The 17267-nt window shown below is 38.6% G+C and overlaps 1 protein-coding gene across 4 annotated transcripts in view; it reads right to left on the bottom strand.

The window, feature by feature from the left end:
* RASSF8 (Ras association domain family member 8) overlaps positions 1-17267 on the bottom strand; it is a 130995-nt gene that overhangs the window by 78201 nt on the left and 35527 nt on the right. For 2 of the 4 annotated variants that reach the window (XM_067008927.1, XM_067008926.1), the window contains exon 2: positions 9561-9657. The exons of the other annotated variants lie outside the window; for them this stretch is intronic. The gene's annotated coding sequence lies outside the window, so the exon portion shown is untranslated. The remainder of the gene's footprint in view (positions 1-9560; positions 9658-17267) is intronic. 4 annotated transcript variants of the gene reach the window in all.

Genomic DNA, 17267 nt, shown 5'->3' with positions numbered 1-17267 from the left:
TTATTTATAAATTAGTATAAGAAAATCAAACTTGGTTGAGCTAACAGATTTTTTCCCAAGGGAAGAAATACATCTCTACAATTGATGTCCAGAACAAGTGCTTTTGATTCACACAACGTCTATTAAATGCACATAAACATGCATACTTAACAGATATTTACCAAAAAAAAAATTCCCCTATTGAGATTATGATTCATCCAAAAAATAGGAAGCACAAAAGAACAAAAAGCATACCACAGAGAGCTTATAGGGAAAGTAGGTGTGGTTACTGAACACCACAATTCATGCCTTTCAATGTCAAAAAGTGCTAAATTGAAACAATATAGACTAAACCTCCCCTGTAAACTGTGTAACCATGTGTGCAGTTAGTTATGATTGCCACCTACAATGTCCGGTCAAAAGAAACAGAAAGGAAGTATGAGAGGTAAGTGCATACCGCAGCAGAAACATCTATACACAAAACTTACCCATCAGTGCCACTAAGGTAATTTGCACAGATGGCGAGGGGATTTAACAGGTATCCAATTTCCAGATGTATACTCCATGCTTTATGAGATCACAATTTCATTTCATCTTTATAGCCATCCTGTGAGATAGTTACTGTTAACCTCAATTTAATGATTTCTGATAAGCTCAGGAAGATAAATGTGCCCTCACTTGTCCCATGTCCCCCGTCTCACTCAATGGACAATGGCCCGAGTCCTCTGGGCCTGCACCACAAATCAGGCACTAGGGATATAGGTATACCCGGGGTGACCACCCATCCGGGTTTGCCTGGAACAGCAACGGTTTGCATTGTTATCACAGCATAATTACCAACAGTACCATGTTTCACTCTCCAAAGTGTCTGGTTTGAACAATTATATAGTCTCCTTAAGTATAAAAGAGTGAAAGTCTACTTACATAAAAACATATCTAGCCTGTGTCTGAAACAAGACGGAAGCATTTGGGAAAAATGGCACTATTTTAATAAAAATGATGACAGCTCTCATTCACTGAATTTTTTACATACAAAGTCCTTTACATATATAACTTACTCTTATCCAACATTCAAGTGAGAAAACTGCAGTTTAGAGAATTCAAGGCCACACAGTTAACAATGGGTTAAGCTGATTGGTACCCAGATTAGATGAATTCTGATGATATGTGGCAATTTCTGCAACTACAGACACAGCTCTTTGGGACCTCCTGGAAGGAAGGGATAAGGATGAAGTGAGGGGCCAGGAAGACTACCAAGGGTGCCTTTCTTGAAGAGTGAGTCTCTTTCCTCTAACTCCTTGGTCTTTAGTGGAACCACTAAGTGGGCTTGTGTGTGTTTGAAATAGAAACCACTTTTAAAAGAAGCAGGTTTAACACTGGGCAAAAGTGAAGACCATACACAGAGGCAAGTCAGAAAGACGAAGGGACGCTCACTTGACACAGGACTCTAGACTAAGCAAGATCACGGGGAGATTTTCATAAGTTTTGAAACTGGAGGTTCAGGATGAGTTTCCCTAAATTTCTAAGAAGCAAGTACACCCCAGCTGAAATGTGAAAGAGAGGAAGAGTGAAAGAGACGGAGTGTATAAGTTCAGCTGTTGATATAACATGGTATTACTTGGCAGTAAAAACTTTGTTTTTCCCATCTGATGTGAACCTTTTTTACTTGGTGAGACTATATGTTCCTTAACAGCAGAAACTGTGAACTCCATCCTCTTCTATAACTTTCACAAAATCCACTTTAGATAAAAGAAACTGCCTTTGCAAAATTAGAAAGAGGGTTACAACATTATTACTACCTTAGTAGATCTTAAAAACAAAAAATGATTTTGTATATTCTCCCTATTGCATTCAGGTAGATGTAGGCACTGCCTCAATTTACTGGGATAGAAACCAGGTCATAAAGAATGACGCTACTAAAACGACAGTCACCGGTGCAATCAGGAGGAGATGCGATCACAGTCCTATGTAACTACATGCTAAACTCATTTTTACAAACTCAGACCCATGGAAGAATGCAAACCAGCAATAAATATTCACTGAACTCTGACCAATTCAATGTGTAATCTGACAATCATATCTGCCTTTAAGATTATTCTGGCAATTAGAGTCAACCTGCAAAGAATCCTGTGTAACACACACACACACACACACGTACAACACAGCTACAAATTTAAAAAAACATAAATACATGTTCTTTGTACACGAAGATACCCAAGAAACTGTTAACAATGGTTACCTTTGATTGAAGGATGAAAAATGAAAGGAGGTAACCTTATTTTGCATTTTATACATTTCTGTACATTTTAAACTTACTGGATTACTTGTTAGTAATTGGTTTAAATACAAACGTTAATCCTTAGTCACAAAGGGGCTGTGGTGCCCACAAATCCACTAGCATTACTGAAAAAAACAAGGTCGCCATTAAGAGCCGTATTCAGGAAAAACAGCATAAGTAAATTAAACAAAATAATACTTAAGACTTGAGAGGCACAGTATCTCTGTGAAAGAGGAGACGGGATAGAGGGGAGACTGGTTATTTCCTAAAAATTTCTTAAATTTCCTGCCCAAATATAATCATTGTAAACAAAACAGTGGAGTCAATGGGGAAGTGGAGCAGAGATAAATAATAAATCAAAATATCTGTGGAATTAAAATGAATGTCCTAATTCTCTCATTTAATCTATGAAGACTTTAACTTTGATTCAATGTCATTGGCAATCAAAATTTGAACATTTAAGCTGCTGTGATACTTGCTATAACAGGCACAGGGAAAGGGCTAAGATTTAAACCTAGGGACACACTGCTCTTTATCATTCCCAGGGATGCTGGACCCCACCCTTCCAGGGAACACGATCCCAGATACACAGGTATATACCACAGTCTAATATGAATGGCAGCCTGGAAATGCAGTCTGTTCAACCCTGCCCAGAGAATGATGATCTTGATTCATTACTTGATTCTGTGTATAGTCCATCACAATAAATATATCTTTATGGTAATTTTTTTTCAATAAGGCATATGATGAAATCTTAGACATTTGGTCAATTTTAGATTTTAAAAATTTACTTTCAAATTTCTGAATACAAATACATTTGTTTTAGAGAATTTGTAATAATAATGTAATAATAATTATTATTTTCCTATAATTCTACCACTTGGAGATAATCATCAACACTTTTGTATATTACCTCCTTGTTTATTTTCTGCATAAATACAGTTAAAAAATACAAGACTATAATTTATATTATGTCCTTATGCTGTCACTTTTTAGATTACTATTATTTTTCCATTCATTAAATAGTAAAAAAAAAAAAAACTATCTACAGATAAAGAAGTAGGTAGACAGACAGACAGATTCCATTATTGGCTACAGAATACTAGTCTACCTTCTAGGTGCATTATATGAGCTTTTTTTTTTTTTTTTTTTTCTTTTTTCTGCGGTACGCGGGCCTCTCACTGCTGTGGCCTCTCCCTTTATGGAGCACAGGCTCCGGACGCGCAGGCGCAGCGGCCATGGCTCATGGGCCCAGCTGCTCCGCGGCACGTGGGATCCTCCCGGACCGGGGCCCGAACCCGCGTCCCCTGCATTGGCAGGCGGACTCTCAACCACTGCGCCACCAGGGAAGCCCTATAAGACATTTTGATCTTTCTTACTTCTCCCATTGCCAACATTACGAATTACATATGTCTGCTTACGTTACATTTTACGTTACAGGTCACTCATATATATGTCATGTTATATGGTTTTTAATCTTTAATAATGTGATATACTAAATATGATATTTAAATTAAACAAATCTTTAGATCTATATCTGTTTGTATTCTTTTTTAAACTACCAAGAACTACTAACTAATTTTTATTTTTATTTCTATTTTATACTGGAGTATATAGTTGATTAGCAATGTTGTGTAAGTAGCAGGTGTACAGCAAAGTGATTCAGTTATACATATACATATATCTGTTCTTTTTCAAATTCTTTTCCCATTTAGGTTATTACAGAATATGGAGCAGAGTTCCCTGTACTATACAGCTGGTCCTTGTTGGTTACCTATTTTAAATGTAGCAGTGTATACACGTCGATCCCAGACCCCAAAGAAGACACACAGATGGCCAAGAGGCGCAAGAAAAGGTGCTCAACAGCGCTAATTATTAGGGAAATGCAAATCAAAACTACAGTGAGATATCACTTCACACGAGTCAGAATGGCCGTCATCAAAAAGTCTACAAACAGTAAATGCTGGAGACGGTGTGGAGAAAAGGGAACCCTCCTACACTGCTGGTGGGAACAGAGCTACAAACTAAATTTTTTTTTTTTTTTTCTTTTTCTTTTTTGCGGTACGCTGGCCTCTCACTGTTGTGGCCTCTCCCATTGCGGAGCACAGGCTCCGGACGCGCAGGCTCAGCGGCCACGGCTCACGGGCCCAGCCGCTCCGCGGCACGTGGGATCTTCCCGGACCGGCCCACGAACCCGTGTCCCCTGCATCGGCAGGCGGACTCTCAACCACTGCGCCACCAGGGAAGCCCCTACAAACTAATTTTTAAAATTGGGTGTTGATTATTTTCTTACTGATCTTAAGTAGTTCTTTACGTATGGGTATTAACTCTAGTTATATATATGATTATATATATACATTATATCGAATACTTTTTGTGATTTGACATATGCAAATTTTAATTATTTTATTTTAAATGTAATTACATATATGAATCATTCCATTTTAAATCTTTGCATCTGCATTTTAGTTTATCTTTCCCTAAACCCCAAATCAGATATTTATGAACATTCTCTTCTAGCATATTTATTACATTTTTATATTTATAATATAATTTTTAATCAATAAAACATTCTTCTTGGCTTTCTATTCTGTTTCAAGTATTTGTCTACTTTATCAACATATTATTATTATTATTTTTTACAGATGGAGAATATAGCCAATATTTTATAATAGCTTTAAATGGAGTATAATCTATTAAAAAAATGAATCACTATATTGTACATCTGAAACTAACATAATATTCTAAATCAACTATACTTCAATAAAAAAAATTCTGTCTGACTTCTGATAACTTGACTGTAATGCATCTTTCTGTGGATTTCTTTGGGATTATTTTATTTGGGATTTTTTTGTGTGTGAATTTTTGAATTTTATTTATTTTTTTATACAGCAGGTTCTTTATTAGTTATCCATTTTATACACTAGTGTATATGTGTCAATTCCAATCTCCCATTTTAATTACTATCTTTATATAAATATTTTTTGGCTCTTATAAGTACGAAATTCAGAATCACTGACCTGTGAAAATTTCCTGCTGAGATTTTGATCATCTTAAACTTACAAATCAATATAAAGAGATCGAAAATAATTAATGAATTGTCTTCCACACTGAGTCTCTGCACCCTGAGAGAAAAGTTTAATGGTTTTCTTCCTAAATACCATTCGCATTTCTCACAAAGTTTAATCCTCGGCATACTTTTTGTTGCTACTAATGAATGGGCTCCTTTTTTCTCACATTTTGGAACTATTTATTATTACTATGTACATCATGATATTTCCATTATTTACAATGGAACTTTACTACATTCTATTATTTTTAGTTGACCGTCTTTGTGATTTTTTTCATTATCTACAAAGCATTTTATCCTCTTTTCCAACAGTTCTTTCTCTTACTCCTTTTTCTTTTCTTAATACACTAACTAGATATTTCAAAGCTATTTTAGATAGTAGTGATGACAGCTGGTATGTTGCTAATTCTAACAGGAGATAAAAATTTTGCGTTTCACCATTATTAGTATTTTGGCTATTAATAGCTGGATCCCGATTTTGTTTATAAAATTATAGATACTTCCCATAAAACAGAAAGAGTAAATATCTCGAAACTGTGAGATAATGGGTGATTTTACTTTCCTTCACATTTTCACAGTAATTATCTAGGATTTCTAAATCTACCTTTCTATATTTTAGAATTCAAATTTTATTGATTTATGTTTTTTAAAAAATCATCCATTTGATTAAGTTTCTCAAACATATGTGGAATATATCTACAAAAGTATTATTACTTTTCATTTACAGATAACTACAGTTATATCCCATAACTGCTAATTTTGTATATATTTGTAAAATTAGACTAGCCACAAACACTTCCAATTTATTTTCCAAGTTTCCTAAAATGATCGGACACACACATCCTTAACTCACTATTTCTCTTAATGTTCCTTGTTTCAGGAGAACATTTTTAACTCCAAATAATCTTGGTTAGCAATCAGTATCTTGCAGAGAGCAAGAGAGAAGCAAACCCTAAAAAGTTTTCTCTTTAGAAATAACATTGTACTGTTCTTTGTAAAAGACAGCAGATCTAAAGATAATGTCTGGATACAAATTTCTCAAAGTAAACTTATTCTGCTAATAAAAATGATACTTCATCCTTTTTATTAAAATACATTCATGCTTATTAAGACTACAGTACAAGATGCCATAAAATAAAATATTAACAATTTGATATTAGGAAATTCATAACATTCCCAGATCAGAGCTCCATGAAAACCAGTTCTAATACTGTTAATATTAAGACTTGCATGTTACTAAATGTTTGTGGCAATCTCTTCAAGCCCTCATCAAATCCTATTTCTTTCATATTTCATTAAGTAACCATTATACTGAACCTGTCTTACCATCTGAAATAGTTTGAGATACATTATCAGAAAAATATATCAACTTCCAATATAAACAGCTAAATTTATCATTTTTACTCTACCAGGGAAGTTTCAAAGCACTAAAAAATGCAAACTGCTACCCGTTTTCTAAAAACAGAAATGAAATAATTAGGTCACAATAGATGGCTTCTTTCTTAGAGAGAAAAAAAAAAAGATGATGATGAATGCATCTGGAATGTTTATTGTCACTGAAATTCTTCAGGCCTGGATTCCAAGTACATGTCTTGATGCAGGTTACTATGACAACTTAAATTACAGAAAATATCCCCCCTTCTATCAAGTTGTTTTCTCCACAAGGCCATTTCAAGCCTCCTAAAATCTGCATGCATGGATTACTTATAACAACAATAAACATCTCTTCACAAGTTTTATTCAGAAATGCCCCCTTCTAAACCCTTAAAACCAAGAACAAGCATATAAAAATAAATTCCATTAAATCTACATGGGATAGAAAACCTAACCTGAAAACACACATACCAAGCTTAAAATATAGAGTACTCTGAAACTACTCCCCATTACCAGAGGCACAGGGTGTATTACCACCATATGCTTCATTACAGAAACTATGGGAAATCACTTGCAAGGCAGTTTTCAAAGAAGATTATAGAACTAAGCCTTGTTTACCATTATTTTCCCCTCACTAATGCTTTTTACAGGAAAGTACCATTAAAGGAGGGTGGGAGAATATTACCGTCCTATTTAGAACAGAAAGAGAAACAAATAAGCAATCTGTAAAATCTAAACTTGTTTTACCTAATCTGTCTTTTACAGAAAACATGGGCTTTATGGTTTGCTCTCACAAAGCTTCAATTTTATACTCACACAGCTTCAATTTTATAAACCTAACAAAAATGCCTTGTGATAAATAACAGTGTGAATTATTCTCTATCCTCATTCTCTAAGAGAATAATGGCTTGGGAATAATTGCATCACTATGGAGAAATGTGATTTAGTACAGATATCCTGATTTTAAGACAGTAAAAATTTAAAGTAGCTCCTTAAAAAAAAAAAGGTTGCTTTAAAATGTAGCAATACTAAGAATTTCAATGCTGGTTTTGCTGCTCATCAAAGTCAACATAACTAAAAATTAAATGCTTCCTTTGGAAATATGGAACTCATATACCCTGTTGGTATGAGTAAACTGGCTCAGTATCCAGCATAGGCCAAAAAGTTTTGTAAGTTCAAACAAAGCGTTATTTAAAAAAGAAAAACAGAGCAGTATGCTAAATGCTAAAGGAGTCCCTTTGCTCTTGAAGTCAAGAATCAGACTGTTACTGAGCATTTGAGAATAGCAAAAAATGAAAACTCCTCAGCAGTAAACTCCAAGCAACTCATATACCTCTCTCCTACCTGTATTAGTAAATAAGTACTAGTGTTCCAAGAGAAACAAAATAACTGAAGTGTTCAAACCCAAATGTACACAATCCCTAAACTTAAACCTGAAACACAGTTCCTTCTTGGTGTAACTTACATATAATGCCTCCTATATAGAAAATAATTAATGTGTAAAAGAAAGATCTACAGAACAGCTTCATCAATAATGGAAGCTAAAACTAAAATTTAAGTGACTATCCAATCATGGAGAGAACTCTGGTCAATGGAGCTACATAATACATTTTTTCCTTATGCTTTTCTTCTTTTGACTCTATTACAAACAGCAGGGCACTACAAATAGCAGGGCTCAACTAGGATTTTTCAGCTTTCACATGGATGTAATGAAATCACCTTATTAGAATCAGACTATCTTTTATTCTCAACACTTGGAGACTTTTTTTTTTTTTTTTCGGTACACGGGCCCCTCACTGTTGTGGCCTCTCCAGTCGCGGAGCGCAGGCTCCGGACGCGCAGGCGCAGCGGCCATGGCTCACGGGCCCAGCCGCTCCGCGGCACGTGGGATCTTCCCGGACCGGGGCACGAACCCGTGTCCCCTGCATCGGCAGGCGGACTCTCAACCACTGCGCCACCAGGGAAGCCCAACACTTGGAGCCTTGTAGTCATGGTTTCCCCTAATGCCCGAGCAATGTAGCGGAGTCCACGGGAGAACTGAACCAGTGAGGATATGAACTTGTGTTTTTAGGAATCCGCTCCTTCCCCAGAGTCTAGCAATTACTTGAAGGCTCTAAGGGGAAATTAATTTATGTGAGACCTTCAAAATTCATCATCTGGGCAAAAATGCAAGCACGTAACTTTTGCAGGTGAGGGACTAAGGAATTTATGTGACAGCACACTGGTTGGTGCCCTTAAAAAGTTTGTTCACCTGTAAAATGTGAACAGTTTATTCATAAGTCATTCACTTACTACAAACAAGGTCAAGTTATTTCCCCTCCTGAGACCAGTAAGTCACTTTAATGTTCAAGAGACAAGAGACTATACACATCATGCACACAAAAAGCAAGTGGAGAATAATTTAGTTGTATATTCCCACCTCAAGGGATTTTGTGCCCCCTTTATTTAATGAAGCCTATTATTGACACTGTTACAGAGACGGAAGCTCAAACTACAGGATATATTTCAGACTTACCAAGACCTTCTAACCTTTCACTGTTAGAAATACTCCACTGTTTTAAAACAGTCTGCCGATTTAAAGCATTAGTGGAACAGTGCTCAGGAAGCCCAAGACTGGTGATACACCAGTTTGCAAAGTTATGCCTCAGACCCCAAATTTGAATCTCAAATTTGTAACACAGTGGCAACTATTGCTAACTACACTTTGTACTTACTTACATAAAGGATTTATAAATGATGATTCACCAGTGAATACAATCTCTGAAAGCCTCCCAAGACTTTGAAAAGTTTTCTTAAAAAAGTCACTGTAAGTGATACTCTTCTAGGATGTATGCAAGGGGTACAAACTTTCAGACTCACCTTGCCGTGCTGGAGCCTCCAGGTGGGAGCAGTGTGAGGCAGCCTTGAGGAAGGGCAGAGCGCCAGACAGGTGTTCTAGGAGGAGCTACACAGGCACCTGAAAAGGTACACAGGGTCCTTACAGTCCTGGCTAATTTGTATCGTAGAAATGCTAAATCACCCCATTTTAACTTCTAATCAAAGAGCAAAATACACAAGCTTTTAGCTCCAAATGGTTTTTCCAAAAAAAAATTTTTCCTCCCCTCTTGGGCCCTCTCCGCTAGTCATCTGAATTGCAGTACTTGTGGGGTAGATTGGTTTGGTTTGGTTTGAATTAGTATTTTTGTGCCTTTGAAAAAGGAATTTTAGTTCTTCCTTTAAAAGGTCATTTGATGGGCCCATGGTGTTCTAGGAAAGACTTTGTGCCTTCTTTTTCTCCTGACCAAAGTTCCCTGCAATACCACAACAATTTCTTGAAAGCAGTTTAGCAGTTAGACATTTGGAAAACTGCCTAAAGCCAGGGCCTAAGAATGAAGTTGAAGAGAACTCAGGTTTTCAGTCTTAAAAAATAAAAACAAAAACATGCCGTATTCTTCCTTGGTGAGTACAACTGACGACCATTGGCTAACCTAAGAAAGAGGGTAACTTGGCACCAGTTCTTCTGACCATTCGATTGCATGATACTGTGAGAATGTGAAACTCTGCCATGACATTAGTTATAAAGAAAGCCAAAGAAAGAAATCTTGGCTATAAGACAGGAATTGACGCAATTCTTATGTCTGCCACATTCAGACTATGCCCTTAATGCAGATGTTTCTGCATTTATTTATAGAAAGGTTTACTTTAGTAACAAGACCATCTTCCATTAACCATATTTTTTTAATATACCAAGACACTGAACTACTTTTATTATGAATAGGAAATACCACCCACAAAAGTTAACAATCCTTAAGTTCTTAGCTATGAAATAATATGAAATATCAAATTAGAAATAGTGTAAGGGGATTTCCCTGGTGGCACAGTGGTTAAGACTCCATGCTCCCAATGCAGGGGGCCTGGGTTCGATCCCCAGTCAGGGAACTAGATCCCACATGCATGCCACAACTAAGAGTCCACATGCCACAACTAAGGAGCCTGCGAGCCACATCTAAGACCCGGCACAACCAAATAAATAAATATTTTTTTAAAAAAATAGTGTAAGGAGAAAGAACTGGTGGACCCCAAATCTGATGGAAGCTATCAGAAAATATATACATTGGTTGGATTCTTCTCTCACCATGGTGTGTCAGCTTGGATTTTTCTCCCTCTTTCTTAACTCTATAGTTCTTCCAGGCTACTTTGTAGCAATCTGAGTCTAAAGCACCACCTTCCACTGGAACCCAAAGGTCTAGGAGGAGCTTCAAGCTGTGACAAGACTCCCAATGGATTCATCTGAGGTTTAACCCTGGAGTCTCCTCAAAAGTCCATTGATGAAAATTCCCAGGCAATTCCAGTTGCCTCTCAACCTATGCCTGAAGTGTTAATAAAGAACCTCTGTAACTTGACACTCAACCCTAGTATCAAATTGTCATTCATTCTACCAGAATGTCTACCTCAACCAACTGGGTGGTTACTTGGTGAAAATATACCCTATAGGAGACGGGTGAGGACCGTGTTGACTGATCAGAGAGATAAGATGGAGGGGCTGATCCAATCTATTAAAAAAACGCTACGGCAAAGGAGTTCCTTGGTCTGACTTTCAAACAGAACCACAGCAGAGTGACACTGAGACTGGATCAGGAGAGTAAAGATTTAGATGTAGCTGTCGTTTTTGCCGGTTTTGTAGAGATCCTTCTGAGGATAATTTTTAAATTAATTAATTAATTAATTATTTTTGGTTGCATTGGGTCTTTGTTGATGTGAGTGGGCTTGCTCTAGTTGCGGCGAGCGGGGGCTACCCTTCGTTGCGGTGCGTGGGCTTCTCATTGCGGTTGCTTCTCTTGTTGCGGAGCAAGGGCTCTAGGCACATGGGCTTCAGTAGTTGTGGCACGCGGGCTCAGTAGTTGTGGCGCACGGGCTTAGCTGCTCTGTGGCATGTGGGATCTTCCCGGACCAGGGCTCGAACCCGTGTCCCCTGCATTGGCAGGTGGGTTCTTAACCACTGTGCCACCAGGGAAGCCCTCTGAGGATAATTATGAGAATTATTACAACAATAAGTATTACAGTAATTATTATGACAGACACAGAGTTGAAGGAGCCATAAACCTTATTCTTGTACTATTTTTTCGTGCTGGTAATTTTAGGATCATTATGAAGCAGCTTGGGAAAGACTGTGTGCCAATATTTTGATATTCTATAAGTTCTGTGATGCCTTTTTTTCTTGCATCTCTTTTCTACCTTAATACAGTAACTTATAAGGAATCTATATAGCTTGCATTTGAATGACTTGAATATACTTTAGTTCCACTTTGTGAAACAAATTAATTTGTGTGGAAGGAAAGTGAAGAAAACATTGGGTGACTTGGCCACAGCACTGTTAGAACAGCATGTTGAATGGTAACAAGAATTTTTGATGTGCTGTTTTGGGAAAAAAAAAGAAAAAAAAAAAGAAAATATATACATATATACATTTCAAACACAACTGAGGAAGCGGGAAGTCAGTCCAAAGGTTTTTTCCCTTCCAGAGCCAGGTTCTCCCTGCTCAGCTTCTACAGCCCTGGATGGAGACATTGTTTCCAAATCTGGTTACTAGACAAGTACTTCATATAAGTTAATAGTTGTTATAAAAATGCCATTCATTTCCAGATTACTGGAAATTCCATGGTGTTATAGCTGCAAGTGCATTAGTGCATGCTTCCAAGTTTTAAAAGAGAGAGAGTAGCAGTCACATTAAAATATTTTTCTAATGAAAGTGAATAGGCTTTAAGCCAACTAGATACCATCGAATTCCTGTTTCACCCTCTTCTATCAGATGGGTTAGAGCCATCTGGCTTCAACTAGACCTACCTCCTAAAGAAGCTAGAAGACAGACACACATTTGAAGCTGATGCACCTTTGGTAAAAGAGCCTGTCCACGGACCATTATATCATCCAAAAAATGAGGGTCAACTCTGCTGGGAGCGAGGACTGGGTGGTGAATTCAGAACCATGTGAGAAGAGGTGAAATAGACTAACCACCCTGATTCCCACCTTGGGCCTAGAAGCCATCTGGAATCCAGTCTGGTTGGCAAAGGGATTCTTATTTCTCTAATCCCGAATTTCTTTGCCTGTCCATCTTTTCTTCTTTTAAAGCCTCACCACTCTTTGTAATTTTGTTTTCAAGAAGGTTTTTTGGAAATGGGAAGTGGGCACCTGAAAAGTAGTTTCTAGAACTGACATAATCGCTATCTTCTTTTGTCCATAAAATAACGTTATCACTACCAGAGCCAGACATTTAAAAGGCCAAGATGACTATGGCGCTCATTCCCTCATATACAATTCAAAATGACACTAACTTACGTATAGGCTGACATTAAAATCTCTCCTTTTCAGATTTTTATAACTGCAAAATTCTGGATGAGTCGAGGCTCTTTAGGATAGGATGGCACGTGTCCTAGTCCTGCCGGTGGCCTGGGAATGTGGGAAATGCCACACCCGACGGGAAGGACTCAGTGCTCAGGACTCAGCTCTGGTAAACCACTGCTCACCTCTCTAGTCCTCAGTGAGGTCTCAGTCGTCTCCCCACCAATTACGGCAACCATCCTAACTGTTCAACCCACGGTCCACCCTTTAGCCAGACCACTTTGAAAAAGCAAACAGAAAGAGAGCAAATCCTATCATTCTAGTGTTTTCAAAAGCCTCCACCAAAGAAGTTCAAACTTCTTTTGTTTGGCCCGTAACTGTAGCGACGATATTTTCCTTACTGCAAATACAGACATAAGATCTGGCAACTGTGAGAGTGCTCACAGAGGCGGTCAGGAAGCTGAGATTTAAACTGGGGTGCTCTCGGAGAGTGGACAATGTCCCGGTGCCCTACACGAGCCCCTCTGCATCCTCGCAGAGGACGCGGCCGGCTCATCTCCAGACACCCTCCCGAAGCCACCACACGACATGCCCAGCCTCACCCACGGCTCAGCCTCTCGGCCTCTAGCCCTCCTTCATGCTGGTGCCCCGTGCCGAGGCCCCACCAACTCACCCTCCAAGAGGCTACCCGAAAGTCTCCGAGCCCCTGGAACTCTCCCTCATCCAAACTGATCATTCCAGGTACTCCCAAGTGGCTGGCGAATGCTACTCACTGGCACTGCTTCCTAAACCCTCACCGCCTGGTGAGGTAGGCAGGCTGTAATAAGGGGAGATCAGGAAAGAAAACTCAACAGAAAGGTTAAATAACTGGTCCAGCGTCATACGGCTAATAAGTAGGGGAGCCAGGAGCTGAAACTCAGGCAAACCGACTTCAGAGCCCATGACCTTCGACAACCGACCTCACCATCTCCGCTATGCATCTCTACTGTAATATTGAGCACAGATTATAACAAACTATTGGCTCTGCTTGAGGGCAGAGACCTTTTGCACTGATATTGCCTAGCACGTCACAGGCGCTCAGTAAATGTCAACCGAGGGCTTGACGAATTCAGAGGGTTTAACAGAACGGTAACGGGTTGTTGAGAGGTGCAGAGCTTATCATCAGTGAAAGCCCTGCCTAGCTAAATGATTTCTTTTACCTAGATATAATTCTATGACTACATCTCCGAAAAATGGGTATTTATTATATAGGCAATTGAAATGGACCAATAATCAACTTATACCAACATGTGCAATTTGGGAAAAAAGGGATAAAAATTGGAAACCTCTACATTCCAATGATTATATTATTTTTGTTAAAGTTAAAACTAAGGTTATTTAAGCGCCCACTGGACACTTCTACATATGTGTAAGGATCAGACATTCTTCTACTTTGGTAGCCAGCCTCCAAGATAATCCCCAAATATCCCTGCCTCCTGGTCTTCATATCCTTGTGTATTCTCCTCCCACATGAGCGGAGTTAACTTGTAGAGCCAGTAGGATATTGTGGAAACGATGTGTGACTTCCAGAGTAGGTCATAAGAGACAATGCAGCTGCCATGTTGCTCTCTTTGACCACTTATTCATGTTATACAGATATTCAAGCAGCCCTATGGAGAAATCCACGTGGTAAGGAACAGAGAGGCCTCCTGCCAATAACCAGTTCAAATTTTCCAGGCTTGTGAGCAAACCACCTTGGGAGTGGATCTTCTAGCCCCAGTCAAGACTTCCTGTGGACTACTTACAATCCGGGAGGAAATCTGGGCTGCAACCTTATGAAAGATCCTGAGCCAGAGCTGCCCACCTAGGACATTCCTGGATTTCTAATGCAGAGAAACTAGGTGACATAAAAAATGTTTATTGTTTTAAGCCCCTAAGTTCAGGGTAACCTGTTTGCAGCTATAGATAACTAATATTTCTACTGTCACCCACACAGCCTTTATTTAAATTAGCTTATAAGAATGCAAACAGAAGCTGTTGACGTAAATGAACACAATATCAGGTTACTGCAACTCCTATACACTGAGCACAAGCAAAACAGAATGATTAAGAGCAAAGTAGGGCTTCCCTGGTGGCGCAGCGGTTGAGTCCACCTGCCGATGCAGGGGACGCGGGTTCCGGAGGATCCCACATGCCGCGGAGCGGCTGGGCCCGTGAGCCATGGCCGCTGAGCCTGGGCGTCCGGAGCCTGTGCTCCGCAACAGGAGAGGCCACAGCAGTGAGAGGCCCGCGTACCACCAAAAAAAAAAAGAGCAAAGTAAGTTCCAGTTTCAAGAGGTGTTGCCCTTTTTTCTTTCTTTTTTTTTCATCAGTAAAGAATGCAGGCCCTTCATTTGCTTGTAGATGTCTCTCGATGACTGCTGATTAATTGTTGGATACATTCTCTTCTTCCAAACTAGGCCCACCAGGATGGATAATCAATGGACAATAGGGTCATTTTTATTACTGTAGAAACCAGAAAAGAGCTTACTGCTCTGGCTGTTCAAGTCTCACAGGTGATATAAGAAAAAGTCTAAAGGTTTGGAGGAAGCTACTCTCTACTCTCCAAGATGCCAGAAAAGTTCAAAAAGCACACTTCTTTCTTACTGAAAAGAGAAAACCATCTAAATATTCAACTCTAAATATCCAACTGTAAATAAAATGTGATAGCACATTTTCATAAGTATTCACAACATGAATTAAAACCACAAATACAAAAATTGGAAAGAAGGGTAGGAACATTCAGGTTTTTTTTCTTCTTCGATACCAAAACTCACAGATATCGTACATCTCTGAACATAATTCAGCTCTGCTAACAGCAACATATGACGGTAGTAAGGAGAGTATCTTGGGTTTTACACATTCCATATGTAATGTTAAAACCGTAAAATGACTACAGAGACAGTGAGGTAGATCTTCTGTGGAAATGAATCCATTAGGATGCTATCAGCTACATTAGTTTGTAAAGCAGAGGGCAATGGTAATAACCAAAAAAAATTCACTTTTAATAAACATTTACTAAGCCCTTACTATATTTAAAATACAGGAGAAATTATAAAGGTAAATAAGATACGTATTCCTTTCTACCAACTGTGCAGTATTTGTGAGATGTAACTACTATCTAGTAATAATAATACCAAATAAATGTTTTGGAAGCACCAGAGAGACTTGAAAAAGAAAGCCTATAGTAGAGTTCATATCCTGGTGGATATTCAGGAAGCCTTTGTGAAATAAGTCATTATATTTGTATTATGTTGTAAATTTTCTGAGCTTTTTCATATTAATGTGTTAGAAGTCCCCAGATGACAAAGCTGAGATTCAGAAAGATTAGACGACTTGATTTGAACACAGTCCCTGCCTTTTAAGAAGTAATGGTAGGCACACGGTAAATAAGTGCCTGGCCACACAACTGTACAAGCCAGCCACTATTCACAACCCCTTGAGGGTAAATCCTACAGTCCCCATTTGGCAGATGAGGAAACTAAGATTTCAGAAAGATTTGGTACCTTTCCAGGTTCACACAGCTAGTAAATGGTGGAGCCCTGATTTGAATTCAGGTGCACAAGATTCCAAAGATCCTGCATTTCTCCTACCAGACTCCCCAGGTTAGTTCACATAACCCAGGCAGGTCCTAATAAGTGTTCTCACTGTATCGCCCCTTCCCTTTCTGGGCTAATAAACTGATCCATAAACCACAGGAATTCAAATGCACCCTTGTTACTTTAGTCTTCTGATTTGTTATTAAATGTCATACAGGAACTCAGAAGAATAACAAAGGAGAAAGATACGAAAAGCAAAGGACATGATCAATTATCTTTTAAACAGCTGAGCAATCATTTTTCTTTAGGCCAGTTTGAGAAATGCATTTTATAAACTTTACCAGACAAGCTATCCAATGATTACTTTCCCCTGGATAACACGTTCATATCCCACACACCAGAGAGCTGCTTTCAGAAGATGAACTACAGAGTTTGGATAAAGTATTCACCAAATTATCTAGGTGTCTTTACTGAAGACCTTTTACTCCAATTGGAGTTGGCAAAACCCCCCAAACGCTGTTAAATGCATATAGATTAAAGACAAACATAACCACACTAACGGAAGCTGTGTTTCACTATAGAACACTTATCAGACAAATGTGATACTGGGACATAGTAAAGAAAGAAACAGTATGACCCTTGGTGTGGTCCAGTGATTAGGACAGGACACATGGCTGGGCCAAAGTTTTAA

Source organism: Kogia breviceps, chromosome 12, assembly GCF_026419965.1.
Source record: "Kogia breviceps isolate mKogBre1 chromosome 12, mKogBre1 haplotype 1, whole genome shotgun sequence".
Taxonomy (NCBI): domain Eukaryota; kingdom Metazoa; phylum Chordata; class Mammalia; order Artiodactyla; family Physeteridae; genus Kogia; species Kogia breviceps.
This window is presented reverse-complemented; position numbering and strand designations above follow the sequence as displayed.